A 21,535-nucleotide genomic window follows, 5' to 3' on the forward strand; every position below is an offset into this window, starting at 1 on the left:
TCCGCCCTTCTCAGCGCCAATGCGGTCGAGCCCGTTCCACCAGGGCAAGAAGGGCTGGGATTCTATTCCAGGTACTTCCTTGTGGAAAAGAAAGCAGGGGGGATGCGTCCCATCCTAGACCTAAGGGCCCTGAACAAATACCTGGTCCGAGAAAAGTTCAGGATGCTTTCCCTGGGCACCCTTCTTCCCATGATTCAAGAAAACGATTGGCTATACTCGCTGGACTTGAAGGACGCTTACACTCACATATCGATACTTCCAGCTCACAGGAAGTATCTTCGATTTCGGCTGGGATCACAGCACTTTCAGTACTGTGTTTTGCCTTTTGGCTTGGCGTCTGCTCCCAGGGTATTTACAAAGTGCCTGGCAGTTGTGGCAGCGTCGCTATGCAGACTGGGAGTGCATTTGTTCCCTTATCTGGACGATTGGCTGGTGAAGAACACTTCTCCGCAAGAAACTTTGCAGTCCATGCGGATGACTATTCAGGTGCTAGAGATGCTGGGGTTTGTCATCAATTATCCCACGTCCCATCTCGTCCCAGCCCAGAAATTGGAATTCATAGGAGCTCTGTTGTGCACAAAGACAGCTTGTGCTTATCTTCCAGGACCCAGAGCGGACAGACTTCTGTCTCTGGTTTCCAGAGTGCAAGCGTCTCAGCAGATCACAGCTCGGCAGATGTTGAGATTGCTTGGCCACATGGCCTCCACAGTTCATGTGACACCCATGGCACGTTTACACATGAGATCTGCTCAATGGACCCTAGCTTCCCAGTGGTTTCAAGCCACAGGGAATCTAGAGGATGTTATCCAGCTGTCCATCAATTTTCGCAACTCCCTCAATTGGTGGACCATTCGATCCAATCTGGTCTTGGGATGCCCATTCCAAATTCCTCAGCCACAAAAAGTGCTGACGACGGATGCATCCCTCCTCGGGTGGGGAGCGCATGTAGATGGGCTTCACACTCAAGGAGCTTGGTCTCTTCAGGAGAGGCATCTCCAGATCAATCTCCTGGAATTGCGAGCGATCTGGAACGCCCTGAAGGCCTTCAGAGATCGGCTATCCAACAAAATTGTTCTCATTCAGACAGACAATCAGGTGGCAATGTATTACACCAACAAGCAAGGGGGTACCGGATCTCGCCCTCTGTGTCAGGAGGCCGTGCAGATGTGGCTATGGGCCTATCAACACGGAATGTTTCTCCAAGCCACTTATCTAGCCGGTGTAAACAACAGTCTGGCCGACAGGCTGAGCAGAGTTATGCAGCCTCACGAGTGGTCCTTGAACATGACTATTGCCAAAAAGATCTTTCGAGTTTGGGGCACTCCATCGATAGATCTTTTTGCTTCCCAGGACACTCACAAGGTTCCTCAATTCTGTTCCAGACTTCAGGCCCACGGCAGACTAGCATCGGATGCCTTCCTCCTTTTTTGGGGGACAGGACTCCTATATGCGTATCCTCCCATCCCTTTAGTGGGGAGGACTCTCCTGAAACTCAAGCAAGACCAGGGAACCATGATTCTGATAGCACCCTTTTGGCCCCGTCAGATTTGGTTTCCCCTTCTTCTGGAACTTTCTTCAGAAGAGCCATGGAGATTGGACTGTTTTCCGACCCTCATTACTCAGAACGAGGGGGCGCTTCTGCATCCCAACCTCCGGTCTCTGGCTCTCACGGCCTGGATGTTGCAAGCGTAGAGGTTGCCTCTTTTGGTCTCTCTGAGGGTGTCTCCAGAGTCCTGTTTGCTTCCAGAAAAGATTCTACACATAAGTGTTATTCTTTTAAATGGAAGAGGTTTGCCGTCTGGTGTGACAGCAAGGGCCTAGATCCTTTCTCTTGTCCTGCACAGACCTTGCTTGAGTATCTTCTGCATTTATCCGAGTCTGGTCTTAAAACCAACTCGGTAAAGGTTCATCTTAGCGCAATCAGTACTTATCATTCACATGTAGATGGTCTGCCTATCTCTGGACAGCCTTTAGTCATGCATTTCATGAGAGGTTTGTTTTTGACAAAGCCCCCTGTCAAACCTCTTCCAGTGCCATGGGATCTCAACGTCATTCTCACCCAGCTGATGACAACTCCTTTCGAGCCACTGGATTCCTGTCATCTGAAGTATTTGACCTTGAAGGTCATTTTCTTGGTGGCGGTTACTTCAGCTCGTAGGGTCAGTGAGCTTCAGGCCCTGGTAGTTCATGCACCTTTCCTTGTCTTTCATCATGACAGAGTAGTTCTCCGCACGCACCCAAAGTTTTTACCGAAGGTGGTGTCGGAGTTCCATCTGAACCAGTCAATTGTCTTGCCAACATTTTTTCCCCCTCCTCACATGAGCCCGGGCGAAAGCAAGTTGCACACTTTGGACTGTAAAAGAGCATTGGCCTGTTACGTGGAGCGGACACGCCCCTTCAGACAGTCCACCCATCTGTTTATTTCTTTTAATCCCAATAAGAGGGGAGTTGCTGTCGGAAAATGCACCATTTCTAATTGGCTAGCAGATTGCATTTCCTTCTCTTATGCCCAAGCTGGGCTGACTTTGGACGGCCATGTCACGGCTCATAATGTTAGAGCCATGGCTGCGTCACTGGCTCATCTAAAGTCAGCCACCATAAAAGAGATTTGCAAAGCTGCGATGTGGTCTTCAATCCACACATTCACATCGCATTACTGCCTTCAGCAGCATAGCCGACGCGACAGTCGGTTTGGGTAGTCGGTGCTGCAGAGTCTATTTGGGGTTTAGAATCCAACTCCACCCCCCTAAGCCCATTTTTATTCTGTTCCAGGCTGCACTCTCAGTTAGTTGTGTTTTGTTTCAGGTCAATTTCACTTATGTCCTCGCCGTTGCGAGGCCCAATTGACCGTTCTTTGTTATGTTGTGTGAGCCTGGGGGCTAGGGATACCCATATGTCAGAATATTGGCCTGCTTGTCTTTGGAGAAAGAGTAGTTACTTACTTGTAACAGGTGTTCTCCGAAGACAGCAGGCAATATATTCTCACAACCCTCCCACCTCCCCTTTGGAGTTGTATTCCTCTATTTCTTGGAATTTAACTGAGGAATGTGTCCTCGCGGCGGGCGGGAAAACACACGCGCGGATGCGCACTGCATCCGCCTGCGCGACGAGGGACATTTTTTCATTTTAATGTAGACTTTGCTAGAAAGTCCTCCGGGCCGACGTGACGTCACCCATATGTGAGAATATATTGCCTGCTGTCTTCGGAGAACACCTGTTACAGGTAAGTAACTACTCTTTTCCGTGGACAAAGGATCTTCTAGCCACACCCCTGAATATTCGTCATGGTGGCGTGCGTGACCCGGCCATCCAATAGGATACTTACAAAGTAAAAGCAACAGAATTAGCGGATTCCCGCCCATAATCCCAGTATAAATAGCATTTGACAGCTCAGACCAGACAGTTTAATAAAATAGCTACGACAACTAGGGAGAGATGGTGTGGCTAGAAGATCCTTTGTCCACGGAAAACTACCGTTACAGGTAAGTAACTAAGATTTTTCCATGGACAGGATCTTCTAGCCACACCCCTGAAGACTCCCAAGCACACACAGGTAACAATCATGTGATAAAACAACATGAAAATTCCAGAAACATAATGAAACCAAAATCTGTTACCTGTGATAGGAGGAGGAGGACTGTTGTCGGTTATATTGCCTCCCCAAGGATTGACAAACCAAACAAGGAGTCTGCTCGTGAGGCTGCATCCAGACAATAATGTCGTGAAAAAATATGCAGTGATGACCAAGTAGCTGCTCTACAGATGTCAAGAAGAGGTGCCATATGCAAAAATGCAGTTGAAGCCGCCATGGCCCTCAAGTTATGAGGTGTAACATGAGGCTGTACCACATGTTGAGTGTAACAAAAATTTATGCATTGGGTTACATAAGAAGAGAGAGTTCGTTTAGAGATTGGTTGTTGTTTATGTACATTGTAAGACAAAAATAACTGAGAAGGTCTCTTAGCAGTTGATGTACGCTGTAAATATATGTACTTATAGATAATGCTCTAGTACAATCCAGTGTGTGCAACTTACTGTGTCACCTAGACTGATGCGGAGGTGGAAAAAAGACTGGTAGAATAATTAATTGATTCACATGAAAAGGTGACACTACTTTTGGTAGAAATTTAGGTTGAGGACGCAGTATCGCTTTATCATGGAGGTGTTGAGTATAAGGGGGGTAATGTACAAGCGCATGTAATTCCCCAATTCTTCTAGCTGAAGTAATCGCAATGAGAAACAACGCCTTCCATGTAAGAAATTGAAGTGTAGCCTCTTGTAGAGGTTCAAATGGAGGTTCCATAAGTCTTTCTAAAAGTAAATTCAAATCCCATGCTACAGGTGGAGTTTGAATCGGAGGTTTGAGATTGAATAGTCCTTTCAAAAATCTCTTTATGACAGGATGCGCCATCACTGTAGAATCATCGATGGAATCATGAAAAACAGAAATAGCTGCCATATGCACTTTTACTGAAGAAGCCGTCAATCCTGAATTGGATAAAAGTAGGAAATATTCCAATAAAAAAGAAATTGGACAAGAAATTGGGTTAAGCTGTTGTGTTACACACTAATATTGAAAACGTTTCCATTTAGATGCATAAGCCAGTCTAGTCGACTGTTTCCTGGAAGCCAATAACACATCAATAACTGGTTGAGAAAAAAGTGAAGACTTTAGTGATTTGCCTGACGATTCCAGGCGGTAAGATGAAGTTTGCTGAGGTTTGGGTGGAGAAGCTGCCCGTTGTTCTGTGAAATGAGATCTGGAATTGCAGGAAGAAAGTGCGGTTGACAAACAGCTAACTGCACTAGCACAGGAAACCACGTTTGTCTTGGTCAATATGGCGTTATGAGAATCATTGACGTTGTGTCCTGAATGATCTTTTGTAACACTCTCGGAATGAGAGGAAATGGAGGAAAAGCGTAAAATAGAGTTCCTGTCCACCGGATGGCAAATGTGTCTGCTGCTATCCTGTTCTTGGACAGCCACCTTGAACAATATTTGTGACACTTGTTGTTCTGTGGGGATGCAAAAAGATCTATTTGAGGCCATCCCCAAAGATGAAAAAGGTTGTGAATAATTGTGGTCTTCAGAGACCATTTGTGTGGTTGAAGTGTTCTGCTTAATGTATCTGCAATGTAATTCTCCCGACCTGGTAGATATACTGCCTGAATTACAGAATGTAGAGAGAGAACTTGGGTCCAAAGTCTGACAGCTTCTTGACACAGACGAAGGGAACCCATACCCCCTTGCTTGTTGATATAAAACATTGCCACTTGATTGTCGATTCGAACCTGTATCACTTGCGAACAAAGTAGATGTTGAAACGTTTGAACCGCCAATGTGACTGCTTTCAATTCTAGTAGGTTGATGGAGTAGAATGTTTGCTGAGGGGTCCAATGACCCTGTGTTGAGATGTTGTCGATATGTGCTCCCCAACCCACTTTGGATGCATCCGTGGTCAGAATCTTGGTTGGCAGAGGTGACTGGAAAGAAGCTCCCACCAAAAGGTGCTGAAGATCTGTCCACCACACAAGCTGTTGCTTGAGACGTTTGGATATAAGAATCCTTGAAGTAAGAGGATGTCGATACTGGATCCACCTCTTCTTCAAATACCACTGAAGTGGTCGCATGTGAAGATGTGCTAGCGGAAGAACAGCAACTGTTGATGACGTGTCCCAAAAGGATTAGAAGAACTCGAGCTGTCGTGACCTTCACTGATTGAACATAGTGAATTAATTGAATGATCAAATGAGCTCGAGGAAGTGGTAACTTCGCTAGAGATTGGTAAGATACCAGATCCGCTCCAATAAAAATCAACCTTTGCGTTGGGATCAAATGTGATTTTTTGTAATTGATTACTAAACCTAACTTTTCTAGAAGAAATATGGTACTTTGCAAATGTTGAAGGTTCTGCTGTGGAGACTGAGCCTCTATTAACCAATCGTCGAGGTAAGGGAATAGGGTGATGCCCTGTTGATGTAAGTGAGCCACCGGAGCTATGACACACTTTGAGAATACTCTGGGAGATGATGTTAGGCCGAAAGGCAGAACTTTGTATTGATAATGTGTACCCTGACAGACAAACCGGAGAAATCTTCTTGAAGAGAGGTGAACTGGAATATGTAGATAAGCATCCTGTAGATCTATGGCTGAGAACCAAACCCCTTGACGTAGCAAAGGAAGTATGGTTTGTAAGGATGTCATTCGAAATCTCTGTTTTGGAAGAAACTTGTTGAGATGTCTGAGATCCAAAATTGCTCTTTCACCTCCATCCTTCTTGGGGATGAGAAAAAATCGGGAATAAAAACCTTTGTTTATGTCTTGAGCAGGTACAATTTCTATAGCATTGAGATGAAGAAGCCTTCCAATCTCCTGCTGTAACTGTGGGATCTGAGAACTGGGAACATGGAGATGTATATGTGATCGAAAAGGTGGGGTTTGTGAAAATACCAGTGAATAACCATTCTGAACAATATCCAGAATCCACTTGTCTGTTGTTATTGATTTCCAATTGCTGAAAAAATGTTGAACTCTGCCCCCCACCGGAATTTGACACAACACACTGTCAAAAAGAAGGATTGAGCTTTTGCTGCTGGTTTGTCTGAGCAGGTTTTTGCGAACGCCGCTCTCTACCTGATCTAGACTGAAAATTGTAACGTTGAGGCTGAGATTTAAATGGAAAACCAGACCGCTGGTGGCCAAAAGATTTCCGTTGTTGAAATCTATTCCTCGCATTAAAATATGGTAATCTTTTATAATTCAATTTAGGAGGCTGCTGCTTATCTTGTTCTAAAGTGTCCAATGTTGTACAGTCCTTCAATCAGCTGTTTTACTCGATCCCCAAATAAAGAATCACCCATACAAGGAGCATCAGATACCTTTTCGTGAACATCTTCACCTAATGCAGATGCCCTTAACCACGAGAAACGTCTCGATGCAATTGCAGTAGCTGCATTTCTAAGTGATGTATCAAATTGGTCATGTGTGGTACGAATCATTTGTTTAGAGCTCTCTTCCAATTTGGTAATAATCTGTTGAAAAACTGGAACCTCCTGCTGAGGAAGTACTGACTGTAATTTAGACAATTCATCCAAGATGGTATACAAATATTCCATTTGATGAAACATATGAATCGCTATACGAATTGAGAGCATTGAAGATTGAAAATTCTTCCTTGCTAATAAATCCATGAATTTTAAATCTTTAGTTGGTGGATGATTGGTAATATCTTTCTGCAACTTATGTCGTTTCATGGCAGATTTTACCACTAAAGATGCATGCGGAAGTTGAGTCGTACCATGACCCAACATTTCCTGAACCCTGTACTTATTTTCTAATGACCTTTGCGTAGATCTAATAGAATAAGGGGTATTCCAAATTAATTTGTGGTGTTTTTGAAGCACTGGAGGTATTGGTAATGCTATCAATTGCTTAGATAAATTCAGGTATTTTGTGACTCAACGTTTTTCCACTGAACTATCAGTTTGAGGAGAGACAGTTATATTTAAAACCGTCACCAACTTTTGCAAAAATTTATTGTAAGACTCATCTTGTACCGATAAATTTTCCTCCTGATGAAGAGGTGGTAAAGTTGAAGTAGAAGGTAATTCCTGGTCTAATTGAGGCTGATTATCAATATGTAATGAATGAGACAAAGAAGGTACTGGAGAATTTATACAAGATTTGACTGAAGCACACTCTTGTATTGAACTAGATGGAGATACAGACCATGTATGCTGTCTGTGATCTTTATGAGTCAAGGAAGTTGTTTGAACTGTGCTGTCTGAGGTGACTACACCTGATTATTCTATTATACCGTCTGCTGATTATGTAGTAGTTTTGTAAGTAATTCCAAGATCTTCAACTGTGAAGTAGAAGAAGAAGATGATTGAGCTTTTGAAGAAGTATGAGAGACTGAATGACGAGCTCTATGCTTTAAAGAGCTGTGATATGAATGAGAATCCGTTTTAGCACGTTTGCTGAAAGGCACATCCGATGAGGAAATAGAAGATGATCTCCTATGAGCATTCCTGCGAGAAGTACAAGAAGAACGAGTATGTTTTGAAAAATGTCTATGTCTGGAAGCTTGACGGCATCGGGATGATCGGCTATGCTGAGAAAATCCTCAATGCCGATCTTCGAGTCCACTGCTCGAAGTCGAGGCAGAAGAATTTGAACGAGATCGGCTCCTCCGACCTCGACTTTGATGGTCAGCTGATTTCGAAGAGCGTCGATATCGATGTCGAGCTCCGGACCTGACATCGTCCTGACAAGCATCATGTTCTGCTCGTTGCCCATTAGACACAGTCTTATCCTGATCCCCGGGCCCTAAGGCAAGGGGGAGAGCAGGGATAATATTCTCTTCCACCACATCTGGGGCATCCGTCGCTGACACAGACATGACAGAATTCTTATGAGAACTTACAGAAGAAGACTCCGACTGTACCGCTGAAGTTAAATATTGTTGTAGCTTAAATGCCCTGATGTCCAAAGACTTTTGGGACATACTTCTACAGGCAAAGCAATTTTTAGTGTCGTGGGACTTCCCTAAACAGCGGACACATCTAAAATGAGGATCCGTGAGGGATAGTTTACGTGGATAAGTCGCACACGGTTTAAAACCTGTTTTTCTCTGAGACATAACAAGTAGTGAAGGAAAACAACTATGAACAAGTGCCTGCCTGACTGACTAACTGACTGAGTCTGATAAATTAACTGCGGGTCATTCCGTGAACGCGGAAAAAATAAAACTGTCTGGTCTGAGCTGTCAAATGCTATTTATACTGGGATTATGGGCGGGAATCCGCTAATTCTGTTGCTTTTACTTTGTAAATATCCTATTGGATGGCCGGGTCACGCACGTCACCGTGACGAATATTCAGGGGTATGGCTAGAAGATCCTGTCCATGGAAAACATGTTGATCATTGTTTCAAAAGCATTTGCTGCATGGGGCTGTAGGAGAAGAAGTAATTTGTACTTTTCTTTTTTTTTTTTTGAGGGGGAGGGAAGCTTTCCTTCCCTCAGCCAAATCTTGAGCGGTCCAGATAATGTGGCAATTGGGGGCCAGGAAGAAAAAAATGTTATGGGAGATGCTGGACTGTTGGGGGGAGTGGAAGGGACACTGCTAGTGGAAAATGCTGGACCACAAGGGGGGAGCAAATAGGCAGAAGGAAGATGTTGGACATGGGGAGGGGGATAGGGACACAGATGTTGGGACAGGACAAGGACACTGAGGGGCAATTCAAGGTTCCACAGTAGGAGTCACCGACCAGGAAAGGGATCTAGGTGGCATCATTAATGATACTTTTTTTAAACCCTCTACTCAGTGCATGGTGGTGACGAAGAAAGCAAATAGAATGTTAGGTATTATTAGGAAAGGAATGAAAATCAAAAATAAGGCCATTGTAATGCCTTTGTATTGCTTCATACTGTGACCGCACCTTGAAAACTGTGCAATTCTGGTCACTGCATCTTAGAAAAGATAGTATTTTGAAAGCACTTAGACTTACAAAGTTCCATAGCTTACTGTGGAATTTTGTAAGTTTAAGTGCTTTGAAAATGAGCCCCATAGTGGAATTAGAAAAGGTACACAGAAAGGCGATGCAAATGATAAAGGGGATGATTACTTCCCTATGAAGAAAGGCTAAAGAGGCAAGGGCGCATCAGCTTAGAGAAAAGACAGCTGAGGGGAGATATGATAGAGGTCTATAAAATAATGAGTGGAATGGAACGGGTAGAAGTGAATTGCTTGTTTACTCTTTCCAAAAATACTAGGACTAGGGGCACACAATTAAGCTACAAAGTAGTAAATTTAAAACAAATCAGAGAAAATATTTCTTCACTCGAGGTGTAATTAAACTCTGGAATTCATTGCCAGAGAATGTGGATAGCATCCTAAAAGAAACATCTATAAGCCATTAAGATGGACTTGGGGAAAATCCACTGCTTATTTCTAGAATAAGCAGCGTAAAATGTATTGTACTGCTTCGGGATCTTGCCAGGTACTTGTAACTTGGATTGGCCACTGTTGGAAACAGGATGCTGGGCTTGATGGACCTTTGGTCTGTCTCAGTATGGCGACACTTATGTACTTATCTAAGGGATAGGAAAACTGGGTGGAGGAGGGATGTACACCAAATGGAGGAGAGAGAGGAAGAAGATGCTGAACATGGTGGGAAGTGAGGGAGAGTACATAAGTATTGCCATACTGGGACAGACCAAAGGTCCATCAAGCCCAGCATCCTGTTTCCAACAGTGGCCAAGCCAGGTCACAAATACCTGGCAAGATCCCAAAAAAGTAAAAAACAAAAACATTTTATACTGCTTATCCTAGAAATAGCGGATTTTCCCCAAGTCCATTTAATAATGGTCTATGGACTTGGTCTATGGACTTTTCCTTTAGGAAGCTGTCCAAACCTTCTTTAAGCTCCGCTAAGCTAACCGCCTTTACCACGGTCTCTGGCAACGAATTCCAGAGTTTAATTACATGTAGAGTGAAGAAAAATTTTCTCAGATTCGTTTTAAATTTACTACATTGTAGCTTCATCGCATGCCCCCTAGTTCTAGTATTTTTGGAAAGAGTAAACAGACGCTTCACATCTACCCGTTCAACTCCACTCATTATTTTATAGACCTCTATCATATCTCCCCTCAGCCGCCTTTTCTCCAAACTGAAGAGCCCTAGCCGCTTTAGCCTTTCCTCATAGGGAAGTCGTCCCATCCCCGTTATCATTTTCATCGCCCTTCTCTATACCTTTTCTAATTCCACTGTATCTTTTGAAGTCAGAATGATTAAATATTTTGACACCTACCAGACAGGACTTAAGAAAGATCTGGGTTTTCTAACCCATTATAACGCATAAAATTGTATTGCTTTGTAAATTGTATTGCTCTTTCACCTTCCTGACTCTCACCTATCCACCCCCATCCTGTTAGACTGTCACTGAAATGCTTTGATGTTTCACTCATATATACTGTCATCTACCAACATTTGCTTATTTCTGATCTGATGAAGAAGGGCAACCTTTGAAAGCTAATCAAGAAATGTATTAAGTTATGTCCAATAAAAAAGGTATCATCTTATTTTCTTTTCTATGTTTTATTCAGGTTTATAGAGAATTCATTCAGTTTCTCCGACTCGTCAGCTTCAAATACAATTTCTGGCACTGGTGTCTCACCCAAATCTTCCTCGGTGAAGACTGAAGCAAAGAATTAATTTAATCTCTCCGCTATGGCTTTGTCTTCACTGATTGCCCCTTTTACTCCTCGGTCATCTTGCGGTCCAACCTGTTGTCCTCGGAGAGTAAGAGTTTGGGGAAGGAGAAAGAAAAGTATTGGAGTGAGGGAAAGACAGGGCCGCCGAGAGGCGGGGGGACAGGGGGGACAAAATTCCCCGGGCCCGGGCCTCCAGGGGGGCCCGGTGCTGGAGTCCCACCCTGCCCTCTGTCATCAGGACCTCGCACCTCCTGGGGCCCTGCGGCGCTTCCTGGCGCTCCCTTCCTCGTTGCGATGCTCTCAGCTTCATTTTTCCCAGCCACCCTGCATTTAAAAAGTTGCAGCGGCGGCGAAAATGCAGGCTCGCCTCTTAAGCCCTTCCCCTTCTCTTTCAGCGTGCACTGACGCAATTTCCAGTTTCCGCAAAGGCGGCACAGTGCACGCTGAGAGAGAAGGGGAAGGGCTTAAAGAAGAGGCGAGCCTGCGTTTTCGCCGCCGCTGCAACTTTTTAAATGCAGGGCGGCTGGCCTGGAAGGAAGGAAGGGCTGTCCCTCATTGTCTTCATTTGTGGGTAGCATTTTTATTTATTCTCACTTATATTTTCAAACGTGCCAGCTTGTGCAGTATAGGAATGTACACAGAGGAAGTATAATAACGGAATAACTTTTGGTAGTAATTTGTCATTTGGAGGGGCTGTTTATATGGACTCCCTAGCACGTGTTGTATTCGTGCAGACATTTTTTTTTCTCCTTGTAAAGGGTCACTAAAACAGACATCATTTATGAGAATCAGGTGCTCAACACTTAGAGTTTTTATCTGCATAGTTATTTACTTATTTATGACACTTATGTGCTGGAAACCTGAGGGCACAGCTGGGGCTGGAACTGAAACTTGGGGGAGGGGGTGAAAAGGGGGGTAAGTTGGGGCAAATCACTGGACATGGAGGGGAAGGGAGGGAGGACAGGGAGCAAAGGAGAATCACTGGGGATGAGTAGGGAGGGCAGGGGAGCGAGGAGAGTTGCGATGGATGGAGGGGAGGGGAGGAGAAATGCTGGACATGGAAGTGAGGGAAGACAGGAAGGAGATGCACATGGATGGAGGGGAGAGGAGAAGTTCTGGATATGGATGGAGGAGAGGGGAGAGTTGAAATGCTGGATATGGATGCAGGGGAGGAAAGAGAGGACATGAGATGAACATGGATGGAGGGAGGGGAGGAGAGAGAGGATAAATGCTGGACATAGATGGAGGAGAGGGAAGAGAGAGGAAGGAGATGCATCCTGATGGAGATGAGGGAAAGGGAAAAGAGGAGAAAAACTGCACATGGCTGGAGAAAATAGGCAAAAGCTGGATCCACTCTATACCTCTTCCAGTCAAGTCCGCGGAGGACCCAGCTTTTACCTATGGATGTAGGGCAAGAAATGAAGAAGAAAGGAAGAAAGTAAAGAAATAAATGGAAAGGAAACCCTGGAAGTGGAGTTAAGGGAGCAGATAGCAACAGAATCAGAGACTGGGACCAACATGATCTGAAATTCAGTCACAAGACAACAAAGGTAGAAAAAAATCATTTTATTTTCATTTTAGTGTTTGGAATATGTCCAATTTGAGAATTTACATCTGCTGTCTTATTTTGCAATGTATAGCAATGTTCTGTTTTTTTTTGGTATTGTGCTGCTTGCAGAATCTGTATGCTAATTTGGTTTCTGTCATTTTGGGTATACTGGGGAGGGGTGGGTGGGCTCTGAGAACTGGTCTGCACAGCTCCCTGTAGTTGCTAAGACTGGCCCTGTCCGTCGTCTACCGTCTGCCACCAGGCTGGGCCCCCTGCATTGAAATCACAGTGCCTCTCACCTCCGTGTGAAAGCGCTGCAGGCAGCAGCAGATCGCCTCCCTTTGAGCTTACTTCCCTCTCTGTGTCCCGCCCTCACGGAAGTTACGTCAGATGAGGGCGGGACACAGGGAGGGAAGGAGGCCCGAAGGAGGGAGGCAATCTGCTGCTGCCTGCAGTGCCTTCACATGGAGGTGAGAGGCGCTGTGATTTCAATGCAGGGGCCCGGCCCGTTGGTGCGCAGAGGGGGGACGGGTGGTGGGAGAGCGGTAGCGACCTCGGGGGGGGGGGGGAGGTGGCCTTGTCCCGGGCCTGGCCCAGTCTCTCGGCGGCCCTGGGGAAAGACATGGAAAGCTGTAAGTAGATTTAGTTTAAAGAGGGAAATTGTGGAGTGTTTGGTAAGGAGAAAGTGAAATCTTCATAGAGAGGAAGAAATCTGAAAGGAGATCAGTGTAAGGGAGGAAGTAAAAACAGGAAGAGAGAAGAAATAGCAAAAGTACAACAGAAACTGGAAAGAGAAGACAAAGGAAAGCAGAAAAGAGAGACTGGGACCAACTCTCTTAGGGGTCCTTTTACAAAGGCGCTTGAGTGCTAAAAATGCTACTGCGCCTTTGTAAAATACCCCCTTAGAAATTTTAAAAGACAATAGTAAATTAAAAAATTGTTTTATTTAGTGGTTGGAATATGTCAGGTTTTGGAATGTACATCTGCTAGGATATGAGGCAAAAATCTGGGAGGAGGCCCCAAAACCTCCTGTGCCGCCTTCAGCTTCAGACAGGCTTAGCGCGTTCTCAGGTCAAGGTGCCTAGGGAAGTTGCTCTGATTGCTAAGACATCTGCTGTCTTTATATTTTGCACAGTACAGGAGGAAATACATCCGTTTGCATTTTTCTGGTGTTGTACTGCATGCAGTGTGGATTCTTGGGTTTGTTTAATTTCTGCATACTTATTTCTATTTTCAGTTTGTGGTCACTTATATTCTGTATTTGGTGAAGAGTCTGTGTTCAGGTATTCTCCTAGCATGATTTTTTTTTTTAAATGTACTATAGCAATCTTTAGTAATCTGGCTTGTTCAGTTTTCCCAGTGGGTATATTGATGTTCTTGGGCCATCTACAGTATTTGTGGTCCTGCTGTGTGGTAGATAGGATCTTTGTTATTGGAAGCCAGTGCTGGTATGATAGATTTCCTCTAGGGTCCTGATTGACTTTTTAATAGAGTTTGTATTGCTTCACAGTAGGCTTCATTCAGAGAGGGTTTATTTATTATTTCACGTTCTGATATACCACCAGTTGCCAAATTACATTGCTACTAAGCAGTTCACAAAATTTATTATAAAGGAGCTGAGGAGAATGAAAGAGGGGAGGGGAAGATAAGAAAAGGGAGAGGATGGAAACACAGGATGCAGGCTTAGTGCTTGACTCAAAGGTGAGTATTTGTATTGCTATTACTGGGATGACAGATTTTTTTTCTTTTTTTAAATGGTAAATTTTATGAGGAAATATCTTAGTTCTGTTCTTCTCAGATTGTTGAGGGATGGCTGGGAGGGGGGTTTCTGTGAATGCAGAATATGTTTGGAATACTGTATGAGGGAGCATATGTGTGTTTGGGAGACTGAGGAAGGGACTATTCAATGGGAGCTGAAGAGTGGAAACTCTTGTACTCCCCTTCCCCTGATGTGGCTTGCAGAACATGAGTAGCTGCAGGTGACTGTTTTTCACTTTCAAAAAAAGCGAAGATACATACCTGTAGCAGGTATTCTTCAAGGACAGCAGGCCATTCATTCTCACATGAGGGTGACATCATCCACGTCGCCCGGTGCGGCGCTTAAACAAACTAGTGTAGCTTTAAGAACACATGCAGTGTCCCCACCGCGCATGCATGACTGCCTTCCTGCCCAGGGCCGTGCCAACACGGTAAGCGAGGAAATGACGTCAGAAGAAGGCAGAACACAGCGAAGGGAAGGCTAGAGACGTCGGGAGGCGAGCGCCGCCTCCTTCACTGACACTGCGCTGCTGTACCGCCACGGAGGTAAATTTAAAAAGAAAAAACAAGAAAAGGGATGTTGGTGGGAGAGAAGAGGGCGGGCAGTAGTTGAACAATGGGAGCGGGAGGGCAGGGGAGAGACGAGCATGGATGCGAAGGGGGAGGGAAGAAGAGGGCGGGCCAGGCCAACTGGGACATAATGGGAGCGGGAGGACAGAGGAGAGAGGAGCATGGATGCGAGGTGGGGGGGTCATGGAAGGGAGAGAGGGGAATTGCTGGATAGGGATTAATGGAGGGTGACAGAGGAGCATGGATGGGAGGGGCAGGGCTCAGTGAGAGAGGGGAATTGCTGGATAGTTAATTAGGGATGAATGGAGGGCACAGAAGAGCATGGATGGGAGGGCAGGGCTCAGGGAGAGAGGGGAATTGCTGGATAGGGATGAATGGAGGGGGCAGGGGACAGAGGAGCATGGATGGGCATGGATTGGGAGGGCAGGGCTCAGGGAAAGAGGGGAATTGCTGGATAGGGATGAATGGAGGGGACAGATGGGCATGGATGGATATGGATTGCAGGGCAGGGCTCAGGGAGAGAGGGGAATTGCTGGATAGGGATGAATGGAGGGGGCAGGGGACAGAGGAGCATGGATGGGAGGGCAGGGCTCAGGGAGAGAGGAGAAATTGCTGGACATAGAGGGGAGGGAAGAGAGATGAAGGAGATGAAATGAGGGAAAAGGAAGAGAGGAGAAAAACTGCACATGGATGAAGAAAATAGGCAGAAGCTGAGGACCAGAAATGAAGAAGAAAGGAGGAAAGGAAAGAAATAAATGGAAAGGAAGCCCTGGAAACGGAGTTAAGAGGACAGATAGCAGCAGAATCAGATACTGGGCCAGCATGATCAGAAAAAGAAAGTCACCAGACAACAAAGGTAGAAAAAAAATCATTTTATTTTCATTTTAGTGTTTGGAATATGTCCACTTTGAGAATTTACATCTGCTATCTTATTTTGCAATGTATAGCAGTTTGTTTCTAAGAATATTGCTGACAATTCCTGTCAGTGTGGCAAGTGGTGAGCGATCATTTTCACGGGGGGGGGGGGGGGGGGGGGGGGCGCCGCCGCCAACTGATAGTCTGCAGGGGGGGTGCCAACTGATAGTCTGCAGGGGGGTGCCAGAGACCCTAGGCACGGCCCTGTTCCTGCCTGCCGCAAGAGCATGGAACCATCAATACAATACCACAGCGTACCAAAAAAGAAGACAACTCCAAGGGGAGGTGGGAGGGTATGTGAGAATGAATGGCCTGCTGTCCTCGGAGAATACCTGCTACAGTAAGTATCTTCTTTCGCTTTCTCCGAGGACAAGCAGGCCATATTCTCACATGTGGGAATCCCTAGTTACCAGAATCACCAAAAACAACAACGATTGGTCAACCAGACTTCTCAACGGTGAGTGCAAAATAGTAATCAACCTTCACTTTGCAAGTGCAGTGTGATGCATGTGAGAAAGAGGAACCCACACCATAGTTACATGATGCAAGACGTTATCGCCCAGGAAAAAGATCTAGGTGTCATCATTGATGTACATTGAAACCCTCTGCTCAATGTGCAGCGGCAGCTGGGAAAGCAAATAGAATGTTAGGAATTATTATGAAAGGAATGGAAAACAAAACTGAGAATGTTATAATGCTTTTGTATCGCTCCATGGTGCGACTGCACCTCGAATACTGTGTGCAGTTGTAGTCACCACATCTTAAAAAAGATATAGTGGAATTAGAAAAGGTATAGAGAAGGACGACGAAAATGATAAAGGGGATGGGACAACTTCTCTATGAGGAAAGGCTAAAGTGGCTAGGGCTTTTCAGGTTAGAGAAGAGATGGCTGAGGGGAGATATGATAGAGGTATATAAAAAACTGGGTGGAGTGGAACAGGTAAATGTGAATTGCTTATTTACTCTTTCCAAAAATACTAGGACTAGGGGCTATGCAAAGAAACTATGAAGTAATAAATTTAAAACAAATCGGAGAAAGTATTTCTTCACTCAATGACTAACTAAACTCTGGAATTCATTGCCAGAGAATCTGTTAAAAGCAGTTAGCTTAGCAGAGTTTAAAAAGTTTTGGATAATTTCCTAAATGAAAAGTCTATAAGCCATTATTAAGATGGACTTGGGAAAATCCATTACATATTCTAGGATAAGCAGCACCAAACCTGTTCTATTGTTTTGGGATCTTGCTAGGTACTTGTGACCTGGATTGGCCACTGTTGGAAATAGGATACTGGGCTTGATGGACCTTCGGTCTGTCCCCGTATGGCAATGCTGATGTTCTTATGGTAGCTATGTGGGAGTGCAGCCTGGAGCAAACAAAATGGGCCCGGGGAAGGGAGTTGGATTCTAGACTCCAAACAAATTTTGCAGAACTGTGTGTCCAGACTGACTATTGTGTTGGATAACCTTCTCAAGGCACTAGTAAGACGTGAATAATGTGTGGACTGAAGACCACATTGCAGCCTTGCAAATTTCTTCAATGGCTAACCTCAAGTGGGCTACCAATGCTGCCATGCCTCTGATATTGTGAGCATTGATGTGACCTTCAAGAGTCAGCCCAGCCTGCGCATAAGTGAATGAAATGCAATCTGCCAGCAAGCACTACTGAAGCACTATGAGCTCTATGCCCAGACCTTCAAGTTCCATATATGGCATAATCCTTCATTAACAACCTGATTACAATATGCAAACTCATACATTTCATCTATAAAGCCTCTAGAACAATGCAGAGATATCAAGTCTAACAGAAGCACAACATCACTTGTTTACTATACTTGGAAGCTGCTGATAAGGTCACAATGTTTCAGGACAATCAAGCTGTTATTTATTTATTTATAGTACATTTCTACCCCACTTTTTCCCACACTCGCAGGCACAATGTGGCTTACATAGGAGAATTAAAAATTACAATACAATAAGAGAAAATGGTGAGAGACAAGAATAGGCAAGACGTCAATGCCAGCAGGCTGTTGCCAGAATTGATGACAATGCAGGACTCTTAGAGACACCGGCTGGTCTACATTTTATTCCAAGGACAGAAATTATGTCAGCAGTACAGATAAGCATCTGATTTCTCTAGAAAAAGGGAGCTCTTCTCAGAGATAGAAGCTGATGTGCCAACATCTTGATGAGGGGAGATATAATTGAGGTCTACAAAATCCTGAGTGGTGTAGAACGAGTAGAAGTAAATCGATTTTTTACTCGTCCCAAAAGTACAAAGACTAGGGGACATGAGGAAGTTACATGGAAATACTTTTAGAACAAATAGGAGGAAATATTTTTTCACTCAACGAATAGTTAAGCTCTGGAACTCTTTGCCGGAGGAGGTGGTAACAGCAGTTAGCGTATCTGGGTTTAAAAAAGGTTTGGAAAACTTCCTGGAGGAAAAGTCCATAGTCTGCTATTGAGACAGATATGATAAGCAACTGCTTGCCCTGGGATTTGTAGTATGGAGTGTTACCACGATTTGGGTTTCTGCCAGGTACTTGTGACCTGGCTTGATTACTGTTTGTAAAACAGGATACTGGGCTAGATGGACCATTGGACTGACCCAGTATGGCTACTCTTATGTTCATCTGCCTTGAGGAGCAGCCCTGCATTGGACCAGATGATATATGAGGGACACAGTGACATCTGAAGGATTGCATTAGGTTGTATGTGCTGTATGGGTTAGACTGACTCTTTACACTTCAGAGTCTAGCTAGGGATTTAGGTGCGTTTACTCTAAATTATTTCTGAAATGGGATTGTCTTTGTCTTATTCCTGTCTTATATTATTTGCTGCTATTGTAAATAAAATAATACCCTATTTTTATAATATTTGGGTGTGGACTTAGTTCCTTGTATGATTTTGGCGCAGTGCACTTGGATCTAAGGATAAGGGGAATGCATTTGCACCTGACACCATACTTCAGACTTACTAATGTTGGTCTTGTCAGGAACCCATTTCTTTCAGAATTTACACTAAGTGTCAGGTACCCCAATAACACCCCAAAAAGAATGTATCTACATTGCGCCTATAGTGCATTTCCCGATGGCAACCCCCATCCTGTTGAGATCAAATGAAACAAAAAGCTGAGTGGATTGTCTGAAGGGCCTAGTCCACTCTAAGTAAAAGGCCATTGCTCACAGTCCAAAGCATAGATCATGGATTCCACCACCAAGGAATGATGAGGCAACTGAGGCTTGTCAGATTTGTTTAGATTCAGTTGAGAAATGGTTAACAACCATCGGTTGGTACTCAATGTAAATAAACAGTAGCCTGTTGGCTTATAGAATCCCATTCCACTTCAGCACCTATTACTGTCTTTGGAACACCAGTCACTCCAGTCTCTAGTTTCCGTAACTACTACTACTACTACTATTTAACATTTCTAGAGCGCTACAAAGTGTACGCAGCGCTGTACAAACACAGAAGAAAGACAGTCCCTGCTCAAAGAGCTTACAATCTAATAGACAAAAAGTAAAGCATTTAAATTTAAAGTATTTAAGCAGTCAAGCACAAGAGAACAGTCACAGAAGGACCAAAGATGTTGGAGAGTGGTCAGTGTGATCAGGTGTAACTCTGGTTGGAGTAGTGGGAGAAGGTGATAGAAGAATAGAAATAGGTGTACTTGGGTGAGGTAAAAGTAATGATTGGGTTGATAGGGAGGTTATATAAGACATGTCACTCTAGGGGTGGGTGGGACTAAGTCTAAAGCAGGAGAAGGTATGCTCTGCAGCCTATCTGTGAGATGGAAAATGCTCTCTGAAGCTGCTGCTATTAGTTTTCTCTCCCTGAAAGAGACAAGCCACACCCACGAAGTTCAAACTGTCTGTTACCTTGGGATCATCTGGGACTCCTCTCTTCCTTCCTCAAATCTCACATGTTTCCAAGATTTCCTTCCTTCTATTTTGGCAACTGCGTACTGTATGTCATTTGTTTGATCACAACCATTTTCATGCTGTTGTTTTCTCCCTTTTTACTTCTCAATTATTGTAATGTTATCTATGCAGGCCTACCTCACTCCTCTCTAAAAAAAAAAGCTGCAATCACTTCAGAACATCGCCATTAAACTGCTCTGCTATGCCCGCAGTTCAGACCTACCACTCTATTAGTAAAACTGTTATCACTGGTTACCCATTGAAAAACGCATTACTTCCGAGATAGATCTTTCAGTTACAGTTCTCTTATAGCCTGCTAAAACCAATTAAAACAGTTCATAGCGGATTACAACTAAGAAGCTAGACTAAATAACTCTAGGATCAGTGTCTTCCTTCTTTCTCTCCCTACCCATCTGACCAGTGACTTCCCTCTCTCCCTATCCTTTCAGTGTCTACCCTCTTTCTGTCCCCATCCTTCCAGCATCTTCCCTCTTTATCTCCCTCCTTCCATCTATCACCTTCCCTCTTTCTCCATCCTTCCTGCCATGGTCTCCCCTTTTCTCCCCATCCTTCTACCCAGCACCTTCTCTCTCTTCAGCCCTTTTCCATCCACTCTGTCCCCTCTTACTCTCCCCATCTTGTTTCCACTTATTATCTCTCTTTCCTCTCTATCCCTCCAGGGTCCCCACTTTTCTAACATTTTTCCTCCCCTCTCGTCATTTAGCATCTCTTGCCTGTGTCTCCACACACCCCCTTCCATTCTCCTTCACCTTCGTATCTTCTGTTTCCTGCCACCACTGCAGCTTTTCCTGATGAGCAGCAGAGGTGGCAAAACAACAGAAAGCAAGTGCGGAGAAGCAGCCTTCAGGCATGTGCTGTCAGCTCTGCTGGTCTTCTGCCCCGGAATGGGAAGTTGACGTCAGCGGGGGCAGAGGGCCGGCAGAGCTGACAGCATATGCCTGAAAGCTGCAGCTCCATGCTTGCTTTCTATTGTTTTGCTGCCACTGCTGCTCATGGGGAGAAGCAGCAGTGGCAGTGTGGTGGTGGCAGTCTGTCTCAGTGCCAGTGAGAGATGATCGGCCAAAGCGGGAGTCTCTCACTCAGTGCAGGAGACTTGGCAGGTCTGCATCTCTAAACCCTAGAGGAGGTAGGCTAGTGGTTAAAATATATGATTTATCAGTCCAGGTGGCTGTTTCATATACTAGCACTAGGAACTATGACTCTGAGCTTTTAACTTGAATTTTTAACTAAGAAAAGTAAATCAAGCTTGGGATTTTTGATTCTCTGAGTGGCATTTCTTAGTGATAGGAAATACAAATTAAGTTTCAAATAGGAATATAATGACTTACTAAATATGTTCAAACTATTTTGTTTTCTGTTACTCTTCCTGCCTAATTTCTGTGAGCTACTGCACACCAGTTACTATTGTATTTGCACACCATTAACTACTGTATTATAATTCACTTCAATTTGATGGGTAAAATACAGTCTCAAACTCTTTTAAAGTGATTTGATCTTGGAGCAGTCACCTACTGGGTTGAAACAAAGCATAACATTTATTATTCATACTCTTTCCCTCTATGCTATATGCTGTCTTAGGAAGGATG

General features: G+C 44.4%; 1 protein-coding gene across 1 annotated transcript in view; it reads right to left on the reverse strand.

Moving 5' to 3' along the window:
- RFWD3 (ring finger and WD repeat domain 3) overlaps window positions 1–21,535 on the reverse strand; it is a 188,734-nt gene that overhangs the window by 158,670 nt on the left and 8,529 nt on the right.

This window comes from Microcaecilia unicolor, chromosome 5, assembly GCF_901765095.1.
Source record: "Microcaecilia unicolor chromosome 5, aMicUni1.1, whole genome shotgun sequence".
In the NCBI taxonomy this organism is placed as follows: Eukaryota; Metazoa; Chordata; class Amphibia; order Gymnophiona; family Siphonopidae; genus Microcaecilia; species Microcaecilia unicolor.